The sequence below is a fragment of the Trachypithecus francoisi genome, unplaced genomic scaffold (assembly GCF_009764315.1).
Source record: "Trachypithecus francoisi isolate TF-2019V2 unplaced genomic scaffold, Tfra_2.0 Lachesis_group4, whole genome shotgun sequence".
In the NCBI taxonomy this organism is placed as follows: domain Eukaryota; kingdom Metazoa; phylum Chordata; class Mammalia; order Primates; family Cercopithecidae; genus Trachypithecus; species Trachypithecus francoisi.
Genome location: NW_022681469.1, coordinates 94,801,971 through 94,807,970, shown reverse-complemented (window position 1 = coordinate 94,807,970; position 6,000 = coordinate 94,801,971). Strand labels below are relative to the sequence as shown.

The following is a 6,000-nucleotide window of genomic DNA, read 5'->3' as shown; positions in this document are numbered from 1 at the left end:
GGAAAGGAAAGTAGACTGGAAACATAAATTTGTGCTTTCGTTTTACTCTGACTTAGAGGGAAGACAACTGAAATTGCCTTCTATACTACCTTACCGCTGCAAAATGGGAAGTCAGACAGTAAACTGCTTCCTGTCTTCTTGAAGGAAGGAAACAAATTATATATAAATACACATAGTCAAACTTCAGTTTCTCTCCACTCAATCTATCCTATGCACGGCCCTGATTTGGCATTAGTAAAATGTTATATTATTTCCCTTTTGTCAACCTTGGGTGTATATTAGAACCACTTGGGAAGCTTTTTAAAAAACCCAATGTCTAGCCTCACACTCCAATTTTTTGATGTATTTAGTGTGGGGTGTGGTTTGAGTACTGATAATTTTGAAAGGCATCCTAAGTGATTCTAATGAGCAGAGAGGAAGCCACAAGGCAAAAGGAGAAAATCTGAACAACTGAGCTTGCCGTCAAGGTGCTCTATTATCTATCTGCAACCTAGCTTGCCAGGCTTGGCTGACCCAAATTGCCTCCCTTGCTCTCTGAACATTGCTTGTACTTCCTCTCTTGTGTTATCTCTCCAGGCATTCTAGGAGTTACTTTCTCACACATTTAATCTGGTTCAAATTCCTCCTCATTTTTCTAGACCCAGCCCATTTTACCTCTTTCATGAAGCCTTCCCTGACTGCGCTTGACTGCAATGCTTGCATCCTCCTCTGAAAACACAGTGGTTATTGCCTAGAAAATCATTTGAACAATGAATCAATTATGTACTGCCTTATGTAATCTCTCCACTGCTGCATTAAATAATTACTTTAATCTTTGCTTAACCTTTCACCTGTTTGTTATCCAGCTATCTATACTGTAAGCAAGCTTCTAGCATTCATCTATATCCTTGACAAGCCACGTGCCTTGTACAGTACAGAAAGTCAATAATGTTGACCTCTCCCTTCCATCCCGACTTTCACAGGTTTGGTTCAAGATTCTCTCCTGGAATCTTGTCCTGGTCTTGGCTGGCCTTCCTGCCACCAGACACTTTGGCTCTTCAAATCAGGTCAACACATTACTGGCACACCTGGCCAATGACCTGTAAAACTGATGGGGTGTGTGTGTGCATGTGTGCAAGTGTGCACTCTTTTGCCCACTCTTGTCTCCCTCTATCTTATGATCTGGCTGACTGGGTTTCTTTCCTTCCTTGGTCCCTCACTGTCCTACTCAATGGGACTTGATGGCAGAATTCAACTTCTCAGGTTTTGACCTCTTGTTTTCTCTCAGATGAATAACATGCTGCCTAGATCTTCCTGTTTCTATTCCTTTGAGTAAACACTTGTGCTGAACAGACTCTGGCCAAGGGGACCTAAGTGAAGTCAATCTGATGTGTCAAGAGTTTCCTCTCTACCCTGTAGTTTTTTTTTTTTTTTTTTGGATTCTCACAATTTAAAAGAAACCTGATTGTATTGTCCACATGATTAAAAGCTGTTGTTGGTCCCTCATTGCCTTTAGAAGAAAATCTAAACCTGAGCTATCCGATATGGGAGTTGTTAAAATTAAAAATTAATGCCAGACCTGGTGGCTCACACCTGTAATCCCAGCACTTTGGGAGGCTAAGTGAGGTGTGTGGATCACCTGAGGTCAAGAGTTCAAGACCAGCCTGGCCAACATGGTGAAACCCTGTCTCTACTAAAAATACAAAAATTAGCTGGGCGTGGTGGTGGGTGCATGTAACCCCAGCTAGTCGGGAGGCTGAGGCAGGAGAATTGCTTGAACCTGGGAGGTGGAAGTTGCAGTGAGCTGAGATCCCACCACTGCAATCTAGCCTGGGTGACATAGGGAGACTCTGCCAAAAATAAAAAATAAATAAAATAAATAAAAATTGAGTTCCAGCTGTGTATGGTAGTTCATGCCTGTAATCCCAGCACTTTGGGAGGCTAAGGTGGGAGGATCACTTGAGCACTGTACCCCAGTTTAGGTGACAGCGTGAGACCTTGTCTCAAAAATAAATAAATTGAGCTCTTCAGTCACACCATATTTCAAGTATTTGATAGCCACATGTGGCTAATGGCTACTATTTTGGACAACACAAATATAGAACATTTTCACCATTGCAGAAGGCTCTGCTTGACAGTGCTTGTCTGAATATCTTAGTGTAGCTTGTGAGGTCTTTTATAATCTCACCTCAACCTTTTGCTCCAGCCCAGTGTTTGGCTGTTCCTCATTGTTTAAGCCCATCTACTTTCTCAGTGTTCCACAACGGCTCTGTGCCCTTTCATAGCTCCATGCCTTTGAACATGGTGTTCTCTCTTTCTGAAATACCCTTTAACTTTCTTCTCTGGCAAAGTCCTATTTACTTTTAAGATCCAACTCAAACATCACCTTCCTTGTGGAGTTCGCTGACTTTCCTAAACAGTCATTTCTTGTCCTCTGTTTCCATTGCTCATTGAACCAATCTCTATTGTCCTTATCACTGTAGTTTGTTATTATTTACTTATTAATCTGATCCTCCCTTTGGAGGGAGGATCCTATCTGTTTTAGCAATCTGTCCTAATAATTACCTGAAATTGTTTGCTTGATACCCTTTTGATATCAAGTAACACATCTTCTTATTTATGTGCTTGTTATTTATGAGTTCAGCATGTTTGAAAAGTTCACTTAGTGTTTCTGGAGAAATCCTGCCCATTTCTAGTGTAAAGCTAGAATGACTTCCTGTTTTCTAGGGTGGAGGTCAGTTTTTCTTCTTATTAATCCTGACCAGACTTGAGAAGGATGTGGTAGGAGGGGTTTACAAGGTCAAAAACAGCAGGACTGTCTGCAGGAGCAGGTTCAGGTGTTCTCAGGTTCCAGTTATTATACAAAATATTTAGTATATGTTCAGAGAAAAAGTAGGGAGTAATGATGGAAAAAATAAAAACAACCTCCAAGGAAAGAACACTGGGGTATCGTATTTGACTTTTTCCAGGCTAAGCCCAAAAGCAATGATGTAGTGAGGGGGAAGTTTTTATTTCCATTTTGCAAAAACGTGGTTTTTTTTTCCTCCCGGGATTTGGTAAGATTTTCATCTTACCAAATCATAAATTCTTGTGAATTCAATTACAGGGAAGTAAATCCTACTTACTAGTAAATTATCAATTTGTTTCTCTTTTCTTACAAAAGAGAAACAAATTGATACACTTCTCATCGCCCGGTAAGGCTTATTTTTTCTGAGAAGGCCATAAGCCCTAACGGCTCAGAATCTAAGAGACCTTCACTGATTGTCATCGCCTAGCGGCCACGGCAAACCTTACAGTTAATCATCTTCCCCCGGGCCCCGGATCACGCCCATTGCTCAGACCACGCCCACTCAAGTCGTCTCATAGCTCCGCCCCAGGCCCAGCAGAAGAAGATTCTCATTGGTGGAGAAGTTGTTCTGATCCCGCCTCGGAGGACGGCGATAGGCTGAATCGGCGTGGGGCGGTGGTGGTTGGCTGCTTGAGGACGGGTCCCTAGTCATGCCTGTCAGAGAGGCGGGCGGCAGTGGCGGCTCTCCGGGCTGGGTTGTCAGTCAGTGAGAGGAGGGGGAAGATGGCTCGCCGGGACCCGTTCTGCTAGGAAGAAGGGGAGCAGGTGGTGCTGCTACACGGGAGGAAGCAGAGCAGCTGCCGTCGCTGTGGCTGCGAGCCTCAGGAGTCGAGGTCCTGCAGGTGGAGCTCCGGCAGCCGCTCTGGTGAGTCCAGCCGAGAGACGCACGCCGGGCCCCCAGGGCGTCTGGCGACCGATAACTTTTTTTGTCAGGGAGGAGCCGGGGCGAGGCGGCGGCGAGGACAGGACCGAGACTTTGTCCCCGGGGCTGCGGCTTCACTGGGGGTAACGGCTCCCGCGCGAGGCGCCACGGGTGGGCGCGAGGCGGCGCCAGGCGCGGGGGGCTTCTGGCGGGCGGGTGGGCTGCGGCCGGCGGCTGTTTGCCCCGAAGTTGGGCGCAGCCCGCCCGCTGCCTGGAGGGCGGCAGCTTTGTGCGCGCGATTCGGGTCTCTCCTTCCCGGCGAGGAGCAGTCCAGCCTTCTGCCGTGACCCGGGTGCCGCCGCCTCGGCCCCACCGGCCGCCCGTCTGCGGGATGGGCCTGGGGCGGGAGCCCCGGGTCCCCTCCCTGCCGCGGCGGATGCTCCGGCCTCTGCCTCCTCTCCCATCCGCGCTCTCCACTCCCGCGAGGCCGCCGCTGTCCGTCCGGTCTGGTGGCCACAATGGTCACTGTCGACCCCCCGCCCGCCCCCCTTGGAGAATAGCGTTGGCCTGAGTCGTTCTTGGGTCCCCTGCAGGGCGGAGAGGTTCAGACAGCAGCCACGCTTCCTTCATGGGTTATTACGCTGAAGATCTCTTCTTGAGCCCTTGCCCTTTCTTTCTATGAGTTATTCCTCTCCCGAGGATCATTTTAACATACTCGGGAATCCTCGGGGGTTTGGCTCCAAATGGTTGCATTAAAACACCCCCAAGTTTGTATGCTTCAGAGCGAAATTTGGTGTCCTCCCGTCAGCTTGCACATGTGTGCTTTGTGAGTTTAGACCTTCCTAAAAGATTTTAATTTTGCCTAAGTGGGTTAGTATTGCACAGAATCTGCTCTCTGAGAAATACACTATCACAAGCCTGGCAGCCGCGGCGCTCTTCAGGTAGGGGGAATTTGTTCCACCGGCAGCTACTCCTTATCTCAGAGACTGCGCTACAGGCAGTAGGGCCACGCTGACCTTTTGCAAATTATTTATCCTCGGGTCACATAGTAGTTTTTGGAGCAGGTGGGCCACCTCTTTGGTTCATGTAACACTTGACAGTTTGAGGTTTTCAGCTTTCATATCTTACTGGCATACAGTCAGAAAGACTGGGAGGTTTGTTTTCCATGAGAACATTCTTCTGCTAACATCCACAGGCACCCCACCTCCCCCGACATTTCTAAGTATTTTTTTTTCTTTAGGTGAACACATTTTAAGGTTTACAGGATGAATAGTAGTCTAAACCACCATATTTTTGAAGTGCAGGCAAAGGCAAGGAAGGAAAAACATTTAAGATCTGTTTGGCCAATGGTAGCTTCAAAGTTAGCTATTCAAATAATCAGTTCAATCAAACCAAGTGGCAAGGGGGAAAAGCATCACATATTTAGGAAACAAATTCTGGATTTGACTCGTTTATCCTTACTCAATTTATTGAAATTACCATAGAGGGATTAGAAGGATTAGAAACCTTCGTAGTCATCGGCATTAGCAGTACCTGGATACAGACACCCGATGAGGCATTAGCTGGGTCAGCGTTTATCCTTGCTGTGCTTCCTTTCTTTGTTGTATTTCTGTTTTATGAAATTTGCTCTGGATTGTATTTTTTAAACTGGTGTCTTTTTGACAATGAGTTTAATATATGTACTGTTTTATTCAGCATCCTGTTCCCTAATATTTATTTTATAATGGATCTTAAGAAATTTTAAGAAATCAGTATTCAAGACCTATTTTAGGGTATCGTTTATATTTTATAAATAATTGCAATTATGTCAAGCATAAATTTATTTTTTCACTCTTCCAGGCTGAGTAGGTACTAGGGATACAGAAATGAATGTCATAGCTCTTGTCTTCAAGGAATTTACTATCTAATATACAAGATGTTAGTAACATTACAGTAAATTAACAATTATAATACTATGTAGTCAGTGGGAATGGAGATATGCCTAGTGTAGTAGGAGAGTTTAGAATAGGAGATGGTTAACTTGCCTCGAGTGTAGGTGGAGTTGGGAGCACACAGCCAAGTTGTGAAGGATGATATAATTTTGCCACGTGCAGGAGGTAAGTAACTTCCCAACAGGAGGATATAATGAATGAGAAGGCAAGGAGGCCTGAGAAACTGTGGCAATTTAGATAAGTCATTGACAATGACAAGTCAGTGTCAATTGACATTGGCAGTTGACAAAGTCAGTAACATTGACATTGATGTGGCTTGAATGCAGGGGTTAGTAGGGAAATGGTGCCAGATGAAGATAGTTAGGGTGGTAGAGGGCCAG

The 6,000-nt window shown here is 45.6% G+C and overlaps 1 protein-coding gene across 4 annotated transcripts in view; it reads left to right on the top strand.

Annotated features, from left to right (window-relative positions):
- The first annotated feature begins 3,167 nt into the window (after positions 1 to 3,167).
- The window catches only part of FAM126A (family with sequence similarity 126 member A), a 71,382-nt gene continuing 68,549 nt past the window's right edge, over positions 3,168 to 6,000 (top strand). The window contains exon 1 of one of the 4 annotated variants that reach the window (XM_033194945.1): positions 3,168 to 3,692. The gene's annotated coding sequence lies outside the window, so the exon portion shown is untranslated. The remainder of the gene's footprint in view (positions 3,693 to 6,000) is intronic. The other 3 variants (XM_033194944.1, XM_033194943.1, XM_033194946.1) reach the window with 3 other exon arrangements.